This window comes from Pectinophora gossypiella, chromosome 4, assembly GCF_024362695.1.
Source record: "Pectinophora gossypiella chromosome 4, ilPecGoss1.1, whole genome shotgun sequence".
Classification (NCBI taxonomy): domain Eukaryota; kingdom Metazoa; phylum Arthropoda; class Insecta; order Lepidoptera; family Gelechiidae; genus Pectinophora; species Pectinophora gossypiella.
The window spans coordinates 4,622,271-4,641,853 of record NC_065407.1 but is presented as its reverse complement, the minus strand read 5'-3'; positions in this window follow the sequence as shown (position 1 = coordinate 4,641,853).

Below are 19,583 nucleotides of genomic sequence, written 5' to 3'. Positions count from 1 at the left end.
GGAGGTCTATCGCGTTGGCTGCGAGAGACCAAAGATGGCCGGCGCCCTGCGGCGCGCGCGCACCCTTGCGGAAGTGTGGGTTGATCGACAGGTTGTGGCGTACCGAGTTCTTCCAGCGCTCATCATTTGCTTTGTAAAAGGGGAAGCGGTCTCTGAAAACGGGTGAAGAGGATAATCAGTTATCAGCAAATTTAGGTATGCTAGTTAACATTGTGCACTTATTTTTGTATACGCAAAAGTCAAATTGCAATATTGCTTTTTATCATAAATTGCATTGATGTAGGGTTTTTAACCCCCTCTGCTATTATGAGAATAGGTACGGCTGAATGTAGCTAGCGAATCATCTACAATAACATACATACATAAGATCACGCATATCTCCCATTTGAGGTAGGCAGACGCCTCGCAATTCCACTTACTACGATCCTGACACACCACTTTCACTTCTACCACTCTTAAAATAAGTGATATAAAAAAGTAAATTATAATAATGAGGACAAGTCGTACGGTCACGAGCATTAATATGTATACACTTTGGTACCATGTCACATTAACTTGTTTTGACAAATTGAACTGTATTGGTATTGGTATTGGTATTCGCGGGCCGGTTTCCGCAACTCGACGTCTGTGCGCCTATTTTGCGTGATACCTGAAACGGCTGGATTACTCCAGCCAGCCTAGTTCCCCAAGGAAGTCTAACAGTCCTTTGACGTTGCTGACCACCTCGGGGAGGCACCCCGTCAGGCCGAGGTGCCTGGCCCGGTAGTTGGCGACTCCTCCACACTCCAGTAGAACGTGAGCCGCTGTCTCCTCCGCCTCCATGCAGGCTCTGCACAGGGGGCTGTCAGTGACACCTAGTGTGAACAGATGTTTGTTGAAGGCACCGTGACCAGTAATAACAGCTGTTACCTGTCTTAGTTGAGACCTCTTTAATTTCAGAAGTCTCTTGGAGAGACGGCTATCAATGTTGGGTAGTGCCATCTTAGCCTGCCTGCATTCCTTTTCGGTGGTCCATAGTTTGCTGTGTTTGTTGGCGACTCTCGTCCGTAGCAGCGAACGAACCTGTCCGAATGGGATCGGCAATATCGGCTCCGGACCGATGGCCGTTGCCTCCGATCCCCTTCTAGCTAGCTCGTCCGCCGCGTCGTTACCTCTTGAACCGCTGTGTCCTTTGATCCATTGTAAAGTGACGTGGTTGTACTTACATACTTCAGTCAGTGATTGGTGGCAGTTGTGTATGAGCCCTGAACTAATGCAGTAGTTGTTGAGGGCTTGTAAAACTGCCATGCTGTCCGAGAGTATTCTAATGGAATTGTCCCGTACCTGCCTGGCCATGATCGCATTTGCCGCTAGCGTGATGCCCATACACTCGGCCTGGAAGACGGTGTTATGGGAGCCAAGCGGGACCGATATTGTCATGTTGAGGTCTTCGGAAAATATACCTGAACCAGTACCGGACCTTGTTTTCGATCCGTCTGTAAAGATCCTCAGTTCTCTCAAGGTTAGACCTTCACATAGGTTGTCGTCCTCGTATAATTGAATTTTGTATTTTTTGTCAAATACAAACTTAAAAACTTAAAAAATTGAACTGTAAGTCCCACTAAATGTCAAATATGTTAATGCGACAGAGTCCTAAAGTGGGTACATTATATTGCTCATGACTGTACGACGAAAAACAAAAATATATTTCACGTCACTGTGGTCCTGTTTGTCACCGGCTTACTTCTCAAACGGAGAGCACTGATTCGATTTGCGCCAATGAGTTATTTAATTTGTCTTAAGTGCATTTTTACTATCACAGTTGGCATGACGATTATGGATGGTGATATGGCGCACCACCTATTCCGTTACAATATAACTAAAGCTCAGTTAAGCGTGACTACTCCATTCATCATGCGATGGATGTACTTCTGACTAACCCGATTGGGGATATGTTTTAATGAATTAAAAACTATTTAATTAGATGGGAGCCATCGGTACGGCAATGCAGGACGGAAGGGGCAAGTCACAGGAACTGTAACCTGGAACCTGACATAGGGTAACAGTAACTGTCAGTACCATTCAGAGGACAGGAGTCCTAGTACGGCTTTGGAATGGACTACTCTGGGCGCCATCGCACTCGCGTCAGACAGAGTACTACGGGGCGGAAGGCAAGAGGGAAACCACTGCCCTATGTTCCCTAAAAAGTAGCATGGAAAATGCTACACCGATAAGAGCGTGGCTCTTAAATTAGTGATGAATTAAAGACTTATAAAAAATAACCTTAGACGGCCCTCATTGACCACGTACTATGTATTTTATTTTCTTTCAAGTTTAGCTGTCCCCTTTAGTACATGAAAGATAAATAATAATACTTAGTAGAAGTACTTACACATAATAATACACATATAATAACCGGGCTTATTTCATTAAACACAACATAAGCTCACGGTAGTCAGAAGTAGGAACATCCAAGAAGGTTTAATTTCATTAAATACAATTAATAATTACGTACTATTTCGATGCTGAATTGGCTGATTACACTGACGCGAAATCGTTCCTACTCGCTACTGCCTGACCTATTAAAACATTATCACGTAACATGCCACGTGTCAAGCCCCCAAATCAAGCGTCCCCAACAGGTGTGAGCAGAACAAAAAACGCGGGGCCCCGAATTAGGCGTTTAACACCGGATATCGAGCTAATAGGCCACATTTCTACTTTAGTAGGGCGAACAAAAATACTTTATATACGGGACATTCTCACCCGATTGTAGTGAATTACGAAAGCGACAGTCGAAGGATGTAAAAAAAACCGAAATTTCTACAAATTAATTTATTGGAATTTCTTCAAGATAGAAAAAATACACTGTTTTACTTAATTAACTTAATACTAATCCACAACTCGACCCGACCGATGCGTGTGTCAAAGTGGTTCCCAGGGCTCGTCTTCGAGGTCACACGCGCTTCCGATGCGCCGCTGCTTCAGCAGTTTCCAGTTTCTATTGCGAAATAATCTAGGCCATCAATGGCGTCATATATTAGTGCCGTGTGCATCGTTGGGGTGTAGTCAGCATTATACATAGGGGATGATGACGTAACATCTCCCTCCCGAAGAACAGCAACTATTTTCTATGTTTTTATAGAAAATATTGCGGGATGATTCCTCTTGCCTGGTTCTCCTATGTCTTCATATTTCGTTTCGCTTTTTGTAGAGGTAGAATGATTTTTAATTTTGTTGAATTTCTTCTGGCGTTTTAGTATTAAAATGATGATACTCAGTGCAAGTGCACCTAATACAAGTGCATAAAATGGGATGGTTGTGTGATACAGTGAGTGTGGTACCACACTATCTACTTCGATGGGTGCTTGTAAAGTAATTTTCTTTTGAATGTCATGTAGAGCTTTCAGGTTTATAGAGTTCATCTGGAACCGTGGAGATGTAGTAGATTTTTGGCTTTCAGTGAAGGATATTTTCTTGAGCTTCAGCGGTTGGCCAGCAATTTGATCGTTTTCATTAACAATGGTGAATTCTTCAGTACGTAGAATACAGTGTAGCGGCATCGTCACTAAGTAGCTCCCTTGAAGTTGATCGTAGTCGTCGCCGTCACAGGTAAGTTGGGTTCTTGTGAGGTTTGGGAAGGACACGATGTAGCTTCTGTCATCCAGCTGTTCCATGGCTTCTCTCTTCAGCTCGATAGTGGTCGGTTCGCAAAAGCTGCTAATAGACTGGTTGGTGATTAAAGTATGGACACAGTCATCGTGCTTTCTGATTTGATGATTGAGATTTTCTGTACAGAGGTATAACTCCTCAACCTTCGGGCATTCAGCCTCTATGTACATGAATAATTTCCCTTCGGTTGCTATGTAAGGGTAGGGGGGTATGATGACTTGATGATTTCTATTGGGTGCTAACGCTAATTTATATAGATCGTAAGTATTTATATCTAATATAGGAATTTTGAAAAGTATAACTAATTGATTTCCTACGTAATACGACCCTGGTTTTATTATATTATAATAATTTCTAATCTCTAAGTTTAATATCCTATCTCGTCCGTATAATAACCTAAGCTTATTAATCATATTTTTTAAGACAACTGTACTTAACATAGAATGATGAGTACTAGATGCTTGTATAAATGCTAACATGTTTTCTATCCTAGATAATTCCTTAACTAAATGTTCAGTGTTTTCGCTAATTATAGTAAGTAATTGATAAAACTTAGCATATTTAATTAAGCTGCTTTCTCTATATGATTCGGAATTTAGTAAAAGCTCAAGTGTGGAATTAATTTGTTTTTGATTCTCTGCTAGTTGCGACATTACCTCATAATGTTGCGACATCCATTCCTTAGACAAACTAACATGATTATCGAGTTCAGTTATGATTTTGTTTTCATTTGCTTGTAAAACTTTAATTAATTCATTATATCTTACGGCATCGGAATAATCAAGGTTACCTGTAATGCTTTTTATAACTGAGCCTAAGCCATCGATTAATCCTCTTTTAACGCGGTTGGGTTCTAGACTTCTCAAATGTTCTATAACATTATCCAGTTTTTCTGAGAGATAATTTATCTGTAGTTCGTAAAGAGTATACGTGTCATTCGGTAGTTTAGTCTCAAAGTCGCGTATTTGTAGTTTTATCATGTCAATTTTGTCTTTAATGTCGTTGATTTGTACATATTGCACAAATGTGTGGTAATGGGAAATAAGTCTTGTCGGTCCTAGTTTAAAAGGTAAGAGTCCCGGTCCGTCATCTAGATTTTCAAGTCTTATGTCCTTTGTCGCTCGAACCCACTGGACAGCTATCATCACCAGAAACCTGTAACAATTTACTAGATTTAGGGGCGCGTTTTAAACGCGACTTAGCAACAGGACCTCTTTTTTTGGAAGTGTAAATATGAATTGGTAAGTCGGCCAAGACTTTATCCTGTGTGTAACGAGGCGCTAGTTTTTGGCGACTTGCTACCGGGTTCTTAATGAAGACTTGCTGATCAGGGTGGTACTGCTCCTCGTCCTCACGGTCCTTATTCCTGTTCTCTATAAGATTTGTACGATCATGAAGAGAAGACTCATTTATTATGTTATAAACCTCTTTCATCTGATTTCTGTGCGATTCTATATACTGTTGAAGTAAATGATTTGTTAAATTTATGCTTACGGGATCTCGAGGATCGAGATGGCCGCGTATAAGGTCACAAGGTCTACATTTAGTAAAACTATGTATAGATCCATTGTATGCTATAACTGCGTAAGGCATTAAGTTTACGACGGGTTCATTTTTCTGTTTTAGACGTAACAACCTTAGATGTTCCAGTAGGGTGGAGTGAAAGCGTTCGACGATTCCGTTATCATTTGGACAGTGGGGAAGTGTTTTATGGTGATCTATGTTATGTACTTTTAAAAATTCGATGAACATCTGATTCGTGAATTCAGGGCCGTTATCACTAACAATATTGAGAGGTAACCCATGGTGAGTACCATAGTGGAGTAACCCTTGTATTACACTTAGGGCTGTGCCATCACGTAGATGGTACGCTTGGCCGTATTTGGAAAACACATCTACGATAGTTAGATATTTCTCACTTTCGATAGTGAGAAGGTCCACATGTACAATTTCAAATGGCTTGGTGGCTGGAGGAACGATATTAAACCTTTGCTTGATGGGGTTGCGATCATACTTACCTTGACCACACACCGTACAATCGTTAATAAATTTTGAAATTTGGTCCTTCATTTTAGGCCAGTAATAACGTTTTGATAATGCCAAATAAGTTTCGTTTATTCCGCGGTGGTTCGTCTTGCCGTCGTGGTAATTCCTAATTATTTCCTGCTGCCTAAAGTACTCCTTTACATTTTCTAATTCTGATTTACTCAACACTAAATTCATGGCGGAACTACGGAATTTATTTTGGATAATGGGAATTATAGAGTACATTGCTAGGGGAGGTGTTATCAATAGGCCAGTTTTTACTTTTGGGTTGATGTATTCCTTAATGGCGTTAACAACGTCATTTTCTAAATCTGTATGTGAAATTTGGACCACGGTACGCGTATGTGTTTCAAAAGGTTTTGAAACGGCTGGGCGACGCTTGACGTCATCGACTACTGACAACACTAGTTGTCGTTGAAATTTATTTAAAGGATCTTCACTAATAGGAACCTCGAGGATTGGGTTCTCCTGAGACGTATGGGCAGTGAGTGTTCGAGAGCCAGATGGAGAGGGCGGCCTCTCAGAAGGGTTCACGTCCATGGAACTAGTCTCTTCGTTGTGTAATTCGACGCGGGATAAAGCATCTGCATTTACATTATGTTTCCCTTTCTTATACACCACGGTGTAGTCGTATTCCGACAGTTTTAAACGCCATCTCGTTAACCGTGAATTGGGTTCTTTAATATTAACGAGCCATTGTAACGGTTTATGATCCGTTACTATTTTAAACTTTCGGCCAAATAGGTACGGCCTGAAGTATTTAGTAGCCCAAACGATAGCTAAGAGTTCTTTTTCGATAGTGGAATAATTTATTTCACTATCGTTCAAAGTTCTCGACGCGTAGGCTACTGGTTTGTCCGCGCCTATCGTACCTTGTGATAAAACAGCTCCTAACGCGATGTTCGATGCGTCAGTGGTCAGGATAAACTCCTTAGAGAAATCCGGGTATTGTAAAATCGGATCGTTAGTTAACAGTGTTTTGCAGTGCTCAAAACTCTGAACGTATTCAGGGGTAAGTTTTATTTTTACACCCTTTTTGAGCATAGAGGTCATAGGTTTTGTGATTTTAGACAAGTCCGGAATAAAACGGCGATAATATCCTAACAACCCTAGAAAACTTTTAATTTCTTTGGTTGTCTTCGGAATAGGGTATTTTTGTATGGCGGCTATTTTATCTGGGTTAGGCTTGATGCCTTCTCCACTGATAATATGCCCGAGATATGGTGTTTCTAATTTAAGAAATTCAGACTTGTCCATCTGAATCTTAAAATTAGATTCACGAAGTTTTTGAAAGACTTTACCCAGATTTACCATGTGCTCCTGTAGTGAAGCGCTGAAGACTATAATATCGTCGAGGTAAACGAGACATACAGTATTTTGCAATTCTTTGAGAACATTGTCCATGACACGTTGAAACGTTGATGGACTATTTTTGAGTCCCATTGGCATGCGTAAAAATTCGTAATGTCCGTTTTCGACATTGAAAGCTGTTTTTGGGATGGATCCATCTGATGTTTCCATCTCAACCTGATAAAACCCACTGGCTAAGTCCAAGGTGGTGAAATATTGACATCGTCCCAGCTTGTCCAACACGTCTGTTATGTTGGGTATGGGATACTTGTCATCCAGGGTTTTCTCGTTTAACTTACGGAAGTCTATAACGAGTCGCCATTTAGTTTTACCAGAGGCGTCAGCTTTCTTCGGCACAATCCAGATTGGTGAGCTCCACGCGGAGCGGGAAGGTCTAATGATACCCTGTTCCAACATTTTGTCTATTTGTTCCCTAACTTCTTGCCTGTGTACATACGGATATCTATAAGTTTTTGTATAGATAGGAACTTCATCGGTGGTTTTTATACTGTGCTTAATTTGGTTAGTGAATGTAAGGGGTTCACCTTCCAGATAAAACACGTCTGCATACTGCGAACATAAAGATTCCAGGTTCGCTTTTGCCTCTGCGTTCATATGATCCGTACGTAATCGTTCTAATACACGTTTCGCGCGATCATTATGGGCGCGGTCAGTACGCGTGCACTCGATATTGTATAACTCTGCCTGTGCGGGCCTGTCTAGGGAAAAGATAACGTCATTAGGTGTCGGATTCTCGACTTCTAATATTCCACGATTGTTACTTACTGTTGTCAAGCATTCATGAATAATACAACTACATATGATCTGTCTCGGAATGTATGCATCGCCATCCGAGGTATGGATAGGTATTTTTATTAATTTTGTACTTTGTGCCGGTATAATGTTTTCATACAAATTTGTATTGCGCGAATTATGTACATTGATTGGATTTACGGCATGTTTAGTTGCTAAGGATAGTGATTTTAAATCGATCTTAGCTTCCCAATCCGTTAATAGGTCAAGCCCGATTAGACCGTCGAAAAAATTATGAAAATGATATATGAACAGTTTAATTTCATTTTTGTCGTTTAACTCTGGAAAGCAAGGTATAGTTATTGAGTAATTATTTCTAGATGTCGCATGCACATTAGTCACTTCAAAGGGGTCATGGTTAAGTGGCAAGTGGGGATAGTATTTTTTTACAGCTTCCGGGCTTATGAATGATTGATTAGCCCCGGTGTCAATTAACAGTTTCAAAGGTGGATTTGAAATCTGTATAAAGGGTAATTGACGCTGTGTTTGCAAATTAACCTCTATTTTAGTCTTTTTGTATTCGGGGTTTCCTGAAAATTTTCACCTACAGAGGGGGTGGTTGTTTCGTCTTTCTCATCGGTAAGTACAGTAACGTCAGCTGGGGATGTCTCTTCGTACAGACACGGTAAGTTATAGTTATCGTCATACTGAGTGTAATTTTGATAGCTATTATAATAGTCATTGTCATAAGTCGGCTGGTAAGTCATGTCACTATAGTAATCTGGATAGTAGTAGTAGTTATCATAGTCGGTCGCACACTCATTAACATTTACTTCACGAGTCTTGAAGTAGTTTGTTGGGGGTGGATTCCCGTGTCTCCTCCAGTCATGTCCTGTCAAAGGTAGGTTTCTTGGTGTAAAATGTTGGACACCACTCATAGGCGTGGGAACTGGATTCCTTTGCGGTAAACGGAATACGTTACTGCGTGGGTTATAGTTGGGTGGCAACGCACGGAACATTTGCTGCGTGCGTGAAGGTCCAGGTAAGGGATTCTGAGGCTGTGGGTTGAATCTCATATGCTGCTGAGGGGGAGAGTAAAATTTGAATGGCTGCGGTGGCATATTAAATGGTTTATGTACTGGTACAGGTACCGGTGGTAAAAAGGTAGGGGTTGGTTTACCCTGTAATTGAGCTTTAGGTAGCGAATCGTTACGCTGTTGGAGATAGAGGGCGTTTAGTTCCTCTTGTACGAATTCCAAGGCCTTCTCAATAGTAGGAGGTCTCATGCACCTGATCCTAGACCCTAGAGGGTCTTTTAGTCCTCGCACAAAAGCCTGTAACGTAAGCTTCTTGTAAAGCTGACGTTTAGCCTCGATAGTGGTGGATAAGGTTTCATTCAATGTCACATATGTCATTATGGTGCTATATAAAGTCTGGCAATGGTTATAGAATTCTTGAGGAGATTTAGAGCCTTGCATAGCGAGTGACAGATCATTGTAAAGAGCTGTCTCGTCCCTTTGGTCAGCAAAGTTGTTGATTAAAGCATCACGGATACCTTGCCAGTTGTCTGGTACACCATTTGAATTTATAATCGTCGCAGCAGGTCCAGTTATCTTATTCAAGATGCCGTTAATTAGACATAAGTTTCCTAATTCACTGCCCTGAGCAGTTGACATGTAACTTACTACCAGTGCGTCACATAATTTTATAAATCTAACGAGAACGTTAGGGTTCCCGTCAAATTCGGGGACAGGGCGAAGTGCCTTATAAATTACATCAGGGTCGTGAGACATATTTACTTTCGTTTCAAAAATATCCTCTAAAATATTACCTAAATCAGGGCTATCTATAATTCTACCTAAATCTACGTTACGTTGCCTGCGAGCCTGCCTGATTGCAGAGTCGCTCGGCGTTGATTTCACGTTACGAAAAATTTTGGAAAGGAACTAGGAACTAACAGAGCAACACGAATAAGAAATATATTCAGTAACTCACATATACATCTCGGTTTCTCTGCAGTATCAATTTCTGGATACTCCTCCTGGCTGTGCAGCTCCCGTAGGTTCAGGATACTCGAACTGGACTTGAAAGCCTCCAGGTGGTCCGCGGATGTAGCGATGTGTCTTCGATGTCCGGAAGAATGCGTAGTTCACGAACCAGCCCGCGAGTATCCTACCGACTGCGCCAATTACGAAAGCGACAGTCGAAGGATGTAAAAAAAACCGAAATTTCTACAAATTAATTTATTGGAATTTCTTCAAGATAGAAAAAATACACTGTTTTACTTAATTAACTTAATACTAATCCACAACTCGACCCGACCGATGCGTGTGTCAAAGTGGTTCCCAGGGCTCGTCTTCGAGGTCACACGCGCTTCCGATGCGCCGCTGCTTCAGCAGTTTCCAGTTTCTATTGCGAAATAATCTAGGCCATCAATGGCGTCATATATTAGTGCCGTGTGCATCGTTGGGGTGTAGTCAGCATTATACATAGGGGATGATGACGTAACAAGTGGAAAAATAAAGGTTTATGAATAATGTTGTTTGTACGCGTGTAGAACTGAAACAATTGTGGTACTGTTGAAACGAAAACAATATGCCATATTTTGTCTATTATGTTTGTGTAAAGAGGTTAAAAAGAAGGAAGTGGCCTTCCTTGAAATGGCCAATAAAGTTTATTTGAAGTATTATATTTTTAAAATGTAATCTGAATTTAATGAATTGCGTAATAACTTTCGCATATATCTCCACCCCTATTGCGTCGCGTGTAGCGTGCAGTCTTTTGTTTACATCGCAGACCATTCTCAAAACTTCTCGAAAGTTCGCGTAAGTTCGTTTCGTCGTGGGCACTCCCTAGTGGGGCGCGCGTGGTCTCGGTGGCTGAACAATCGATCACCTGTGCCAGGCGGCGACGGGACCAGCGCCCCGGCTGCGGCCCCGGATCACAACACGTCATCTTGTCAACATTATGACGGTAGTTGCATCAGTTCCTTGTCCCTTGTGTTTATCATTTTGACAGAAAAGACCCTATTTTGCCGTAGCACAGCATCACAACTGATCAATAAACCAATTATATTGCCATATTTTAATCGCGCAGTCACTAAAATTTATTAACTTATCGCGTCACGAGTGTTATTTAGCAGTATGCTACGGCTACAAGAATTGCTGCGGGCTTGTCATTGATAACATTGCGAGTCTCTATATATCGGCGGTAGGTAGGTACAAAATCTGTTCAAAAATAATTAAATTAATTCGCAATCATATTGCTACCTATTTTTACGCTACACTAACGAAACACCACGAATTAAATAAAACAAATAAGACAAACCCTCAGATGACAATAACACCTAAATACTACGGGAGGGTAGACTAAAATCATAGAATTAAGAATAATACTACGCATAGAATGGCAACTCTCCGCTCCCCACCAGGGTCTGAACTAGGTTTAAGCCGGGTTTCCACTGACGCGGAGATGGGCGGAGAAGAGCGGAGATCTGCGGATTTGACCAATCACAGCGTTCGAGAGAGTGAAAAACGAAGACGCTCTGTCACTCCCTCACGGTGATTGGTCGATTCCTGCACATCTCCGCTCATCTCCGCACAGCTCCGCGTCAATGGAAACGCAGCCTTACGGCTCTCGAACATACTTTAGACTTGAATCGTATGGCGTCAGACGTCACACACACAGATACGCGTGTATGATAATGCCAGTGTGTAATGTCTGTGTAAAACGAGGTTGTTTGTACGAAATGTCCGGGTGTGTTAAAATAGAACACAAATGATATAAGTAGTACAAAAAATCTGTCAAATACTCTACCTACCATAGTGCAAATCCATCTGTTCACACAGGTGTTAAACTAATTCAGCAGAAATGAATTTAATAAAACCCTGCCACTGCGATAATGAATTCATATCGCCCCCTATGCATGGTTGGCTGCTCACTAAATGACGATGGTTTAACAACGATACGCTGAACGATATCACATCGTGATTACAGGCGATTACCGATGTAATCTTTATTACAAATGTAATCTTTCCGCTTTCTGTTCTTTATTAGGTGACTAAGGTAAAGGCACTTTTATTTTTTTCGTTTAAGTACATGCCTTGGATTGCATTCACAACAATGGCCCCGATTCCTGCAGCCACCTCCTAATTTTATTTTAATTTATACCTGTCATTTTCTTATCCGTCGAAAATAAAAGAGACGGGTGATTGACAACAGGTTAATTTTTTAAAACGAATGAATAACCCAGGCGGGTAAAATAGACATCTCGCTATTATGTAACCCGTTTGGTGTGTGCTGTCAACTTAATTCTGTCGGGTTATTCGCCAATATATACATTTGGGAGGGTTTTTAAAATTCCTGCTTGAAATTGACGTGTGTTCCATAAACTTGATGACTGTCGATTATCTGTCCCTTTCCTTTTTGGATAAGAAAATGACAGGTATAACTTAAAATAAAATTAGATGGTGTTTACAGGAATCAGCACCAATATCCAACTTTGCATTGGGCTTTAAAAGACGCCAAGTTATAATTTTCCCGCCTTAACAACAAAAAACAAACAAGCTGTTTACGTGTTTAAGGGCTTGATAACCAAAACAAAATTGAATGCAATTATCCAACCAATGAGTTCAACTTTGCTTGACTGCCAAATACTTAAACAGACTGTTCACCGTTTATTTTTTATAAGTAAGACATCTTTCGACGACGACGTTGACGTCGTGTCTTATAGGGAAGTCAAGGAATTGGCCTTTGATAGACTGGAATGGAAAATGCTACACCGACAAGAGCGTGGCTCTTAAATTGATGATGATGAAGACATCTTTAGTTAGACCATTGCTTTAGGATAAACTCATAGAAAATGGTGGGAACGTAACACAGATATGCTCCATTCTTAGGGCCTTAATCCTGTGATTTGTATATTCTCACTTTGGGAACGTTCCTGGCAGTAAAATGGCGCAAAAGTTATCCAAAATAATCTTGATTACCTAACCTTTGGGCGGATGAAATCAGGGTACAAGAACAATTTCAAAAAGAAAAGCAGCCTGTGTTAATGACACAATAGGAACTTTCGCACTTTGGGAACATTCCCGGTGACGGCACATCCGCGATGGTATCCGCGTCACAAGTCACCAGCAGTAATGGTGTACGTTGCGTGACTGGTAACCAACTCCACCCGGATGAGAAGCAGCTAAGCACATTCTACATTTGTTTTTCTCATCAGTCCAGCAAGACTGAAAAATGAAATAATTTTATTTCGAAATAGGTAATAAAATTATTTCGAAGAACTTCTTTCTAGGAAACAAAATGGATTTCAAATGTGAAAGAAAATTTAACTTTCAAACACAATCGTATTTTCTCTTTTGATATATCAAAGAAGGATATTGTTACCCGCTAGCCTTTGCACCGTTGCTGAACAAAATATATTTTTACATTTTAAAAGGCCGTACATTTTACATTTTCAATAAAAGGATACATCCATTTCTATTGATGTGAAATACCAGAGTACCTTTGTTCTGGCTGGATGCTTTTACACCTGTATTTAATATTAGATAGAAGTATTAAGCTAATAGACTAATATCGGTGGTGGTGGCAATAGCAATATTTATGAAGTATAAGATAAGGTTAAATTATAATTAAAACTTTTACATTCATTATAATAATATATTCCTGTGCCAAATACGTACAAAAGAAATAATATACATAAAATAAATATTGAGAAATTACTGTTGCCATTGCATATACGCTACAAATTAATGTAAATATATGAACTGAAAATTGAAATTGAAGTCAATAATGTAAATTGCTCGGCGGATAAAACATTCCCAATACTGAATGCACGATTACAAGGTAGGAAATGGAACACAACTCGAACAATGAGCCAGCCCCGACTTACAAATGACACTCAAGTAATATTAAGCATTACCCTCTTTGTACGCATAATTTAATATTAGTATTGAATATACCACTACTTGTGCTTGGTCAGACTTCGTTATATCTGAATGTATTTCCAAATTGATTGATTGAAGAACGCTATAATATTGGGTTGCTGAATTAATTTGATGAATTGTTTTCATTTTCATCAATATTAATGGAGATTGCTTGCGGTTTCGTTCCAAGCCATCGGAACAGTTTTTCAAATAAAATCTCTTTTCAACCGAACACTGAATTGCAAAAAACTGAGATTTATTCGTTATTTCGTGAATTGGAAATATTTGGTATAAACGCCTTAAAAGCAGGCTACGTGGTAAAATATAAAAGAGGAATGAAAGAGTGTAAAAAGAAATCCCATTTGTAGCATACCTAAGTGTAGGAACAACCTTTTAACATCATTTCCCTCAAACCCGGCAGCTTATGTGTTCTACTACATCTTATTTTGTGCCAACTAATACCAATAATACTAATAAATAACAACATCAACGTATAAAACGTTACCTAACGCTGCAGAGTCGAAAGAATTAAACCGCGCAATTCATTAGATTTCAAAACCGACCAATTTTGGCACACATTCAAAACTGATAATCCTAAACAATGAATCATGGCCATAGCGACCACAGCCACCGAGATCCAATCTATTATCTACTTATTTCAATATGATGCGCAGATACTTACGATATCCACTGGTAAATAGCAGAGACTGTCAGCTCTCCTTTTTCCCTTAATGCTCGTTCTATCAGTTCAGGGTAAGTGTACGGTGGTTTCCGCGGAGCCGGCGGAGTATCAGGTATAGACGGCTTGAGTTCCTTCACTACAGGCTCGTCATCTGGTACTTTCACGTTCACGATTTCGTCTAGCCGAAAGTTGAGCAGCCACGCGAGGCTGGCACAGTCGTTGTCGTCGTCTGGAGATTTGGATGTTTTTCGACGCCTCCATTTGGACCTGTCTGTTTTGGCTGCGGACATTTTGACACCGTAACAGTTGACAATTGTCTGACAATGTTGACAGGGCGAGCCCGCGGCTGCACTGAGCGCGTTTGAATTTGGAACCCGCCGTGCTTGTTTCGTGCCAGTCCGCGCTATCACCAACCTCCGCACAATCTAGTTTTAAAAGGGTGCAGAAACGAGATTGTATATGTTTGGTATATTCATTGGGCGGAGCTTTGCTTGCAGTGTGACGCACTGAGTTTATAAACAAGGATTAATATTTATGCCTACATAGTAATGTACTCCATTTTATTACTTTTACGTCAACTATAATATAGTATTAATTAAATTGTAAATTGTATTAATATAAATAAATATTTATTAAAATAAAAAGTTATTATTAGTATTATAAATGTCATTTGATGTTGCAAGGCATTTGTAAAAACCACTCGAGACTCGTGGAGGTCTCGTACATCAAAAGGTTAGTTATTGACTTTTCGAACATCCAACATGTTTTAAAATACGTTTACGAAGTAGTGTGTTATAAAAGCCGCTCAGTGCCAAAAAACGTCTCAGAGGCGAAGCTCTATTTCATAAGAATTTTCGACGAAAATTCTTTTGGAATTGCTCAATAAATAAAATTTTATACGTGTCCGTTTGTTCGTACATTTCCATTGTCTGGGTTCTCTCGTATGAACGGGCTGTCTATTCGAGATATGTAAACAAAGAACGATTCGACGAACCAGCCCGTTATTGGAATCGGTTACAAAAATGTTGGAAAAGGCTATGGGTTTTGTTTGAGTAGATCAAATTGATTGGCAGGAAGAGTTACCAGGTTACTAGGTGGCAGGAGAAGTTTTTACGTGGGTAGGATATTTTTAAAATTTAATCCGCCGCAGCTAGAAAATTGGAAGTGGAATAGTTTATCGGATTTTTTGCTGTAGGTACCTAGTGTTCCGTTTCACGTTTTGATCTCTTGCCTCGATTTTATACGGTTTTGCTCGACGGGGTTCGTGTATAAAGATTACCTCGTAAACAAAAAACAAAAATGTGCTTGATCCGGTGCAATTTTTTGTTTACCAAAATAAGGCTATTGACGTGGATAAATGCTAGCCAAGTCTAAAGCTGCGTTACCGATTTTGTGATTAATTAAAAACGTATTTTTCATGTTGGTTTGCCTCAAACTGCATTTAACATATGGCGGGACAAATGGAAAGATAATTTTACAAATACTGACACTAAACTAACCATAATTCCAGCTTCAAGCATTGTGACCTGTGTTCCATCTCAGTACCGAAACTAATAACGAGCCAAATTTTCAGAAGACGCTGTATCACAAAAGATTTGCCTACATTCTTTATAGAAACTGAAAACATAGTAAGGTGAAGGAAGAAAGTACCATACAAACTGATAACAACAATCCGTACTACCTATTATCACACCCCGGACACTTCATGCAAAACACCTCGTTTGCCACAGACACTATACATTGACGTTATACTATACGCGCATCTTTGTTTGTGACATCTGACGCCCGTCCATACGATTGAAGACTAAAGCAAGACCGAGGGGGTGAGGTTAGCCTAACTCAGCCGCTTGTGGGGAGCGGAGAGTTGCCGCTCTATAATGTAATATTATTCCTTATTCTATGCTACTCCTCTTCATCCATACTTGGCTGCTCTAAGCCAAATTTAAGTAACTCAGATCAAACTTTGTTTATTTATTTATTTTATTTATTTCAAATCGGGAACAAACAGCTTAAATAACAATTTAAAAAATGCAAATAGTTTGTACATTAGCCAATGAAGTCTCCACTTATAACTAATACATGCATCACTGAGAAGTAGACAGAAGCAATAAATAAATTAAGTAAGCAAGCAATACAAAAATAGAAAGAAAAGTTGATGCTACATCTGTTCCAACGTTTTGAGGGCAGATACAAATTTATTGTGCTTAAGATGAAATATGTCAATGCTATTGTATTTATCATTATATTTGCTACAAGTTCTAACTATAAAACGGTGCTTTAGGTAATTCGTTCTGCAAAAAGGAATAGCAAAAGTGTCAGAATCGGGACGAAGTCTAACGCTGCGACACTGTCTTAAACAATTTTTTTTTATTTTTGTTGCAAAACATGTTAGCTGTTTTCCTGAGTATGTAGTAAATCATTATTTATCACTCAGTAGAAAGTATTCCCAACACGTGTCTATTAAAATCGCTCGGTGGTAATCGGTCAGTTTCTTCCCTCGATTAACGACGTCCTATTTTTATTGAAAGTGAAGTATGCTGATCCCGCAAAATACCCGAGAAGGGAAGCAACTGAACGCGTTATACAATCCAGCACAGTAAAAAATGTAGTTTTATTAGCGACCCGCCCCGGCTTCGCTCGAGTGCAATACTGAGGAAAAAATGAAATTATTCACGACATCACATTAAAAACCTTAACAATAACAATAGTTCTCCACTATTTAATGGATGTTATTTACATATAAACCTTCTTCTTGAATCACACTATCTATTAATAAAAGAAACCGCATCAAAATCCGTTGCGTGGTTTTAAAGATTTAAGCGTACATAGGGATATAGGGACAGAAAAAGTGACTTTGTTTTATACTATGTAGTGATACGTTTTATCCTCATTGCTCATTATCTGGTTCAGCAGTAACAAATCAATCCTGGGCCTTTATTGGGGAAATCCGCGAGACTCGCCGGGCAGCAGCAATCGCAAATTGGAAAAAATAATTGAATTTAAAATGTGCGCACGGGCGGGCGAAGCAGACACGTGATAATTTAATCGTACAGTTACCATCCCCGTTACAGACAGCTAACAAACTTTTTTTGAGTGACTTATTGTAGATCAGAGAGCGCTATACTTGGCCAAACAACCAAACGTCTACTTGCTACAAAATTCCTGAGTACAATAAGTTAAAACACACTAATCAGTTATCATAATGTAAACACAGAGTGTTAGTGACATCATAACGAAATTGAGGGATGATTCAGACAATGATTCTGAGTTAATATCAAGTGGAATTTTCCATCGCTAAAATATGAATTTGAAAATTATTTAGAAAATCTAAAAAAATCATGAATGTTGCGACGGAAAATTCCATTTGATATTAACTCAGAATCATGGTCTGAATCATCCCCCTTAGTATTCGTTACGATGTCACTAACACCCTGTATGTTTGTGAAAGTTTTATTAACCTTTCACATACAAAAAAACGGTTCATAAGCACTGAATTAGTTAGTGATTTTTTTTTAAGTTGGTAGCCAAAACCGGCTCGGTTATGAACCCCTGGCACCAGGGTTGATGAGATCGGTCATTAATCTTAAAACCCATACGAGAGAGGAATCGCAAATTGAAGAGGAGTGGATTTTTAAGACATTCCCAGAATAAAACGCAATTAAACGCAAAAATCACTTTGTGATCCCTAGTTTGGTAAAGACATTACAGGCTGATCACCTGATTGTCCAAAAGTAACATAACCCGTGCTTCGGAAGGCACGTGAAGCCGTTGGTCCCGATTACTACTTACTGGGGTATTAAATTGGCCACATCGAAGCAATTCATCTAAGAAAGCAATATTGCTATTTGACATTTGTTTGCATTGCGCGCTTACTTTCATATGCGCAAATGTCAAATTGCAATATTGCTTTATTAGATGAATTGCTTCGATGTGTTTGCATTGCGCACTTACTTTCATATGCGCAAATGTCAAACTGCAATATTGCTTTATTAGATGAATTGCTTCGATGTGTTTGCATTGCGCACTTACTTTCATATGCGCAAATGTCAAATTGCAATATTGCTTTATTACATGAATTGCTTCGATGTGGCCATTTTAACTCCCCTGATGTAAGTACGTAATCGTTACATGAGTCAGGTCAGGGGACTTTGATGGCGGCTCAATAATAACTCTGACAGCAGGGTTGCTGAGGTTGGTAATCCACTTCACAACCCATACGATAGAAGAAGAACGCATTTAATGTTAACTCCTACTCCAGCACAAAACTTTTACGACACGATTTTCATGGGATAATAAGGAAGTAAAATAAGTAGTAGTGTAAAGCAGAATTATTTTTATTGGTACAAACATATCCTACGAACCGACTGCAAACCAATCAATTCAAAACTATTTGCCTGCAATTAGAAATGGAGAAAGCAATTATTCCGCGTTCGATATCGGTATAAAACAGTAAACAAATTGCCAATCGTACTATTCTGGACTGTGGGAAATTATCAGCCCGAATAAACTTTCGTACCGTTATTAATAAAGGCATATACACACATATATACCTAAGGTTCAGTGTTATCTGGGATGGGAAAATACGGACATGTTTTGACATGATTCGAATGACATCCATTTTTTTTAAGCTGGGGTCTGTGCAAGCCTTATTGCATGCGCTGCACCACCGCCACCACCTATAAGATTTAATAATGATCGCCGGCTTATGCTACTGTTCACCTTTAAGCCCTACCTTGTCAATATAGCGTAGCATTTGTTGGCAAGGTTTATTATGATCTACGATGAATGTGGTAGAAGCAAGAGAAGTGTGTCAGGATCAGGATCGAAGCAAATGGAATTCCAAAGTCGCTGCTTACTCGTGAAATAGGTGTGAGTTAATATACTTATGTGATCGATCAAACGAAGAGACCTGAGGACCTGAGGGTGCTAAGTTGGTGGATAAAGCATTAAATGAAACCTGCCGGATTATTACTGGGTGCCTGAAGCCAACCCCGATATAAATGCTGTATACTAATCGGAATAGCGCCTCCAGAGGTTCGCAGGACCGTAGCAAGCTCGGTAAAGAAGGTCAAAATGATGGACGGCACACGGAATCCACTCCACAGCTATTATCCTGTGAAGTGATTGTGTGGTGTGGTTGTGGAACTCTCTGCCTGAGTCTGTCAGGAGGG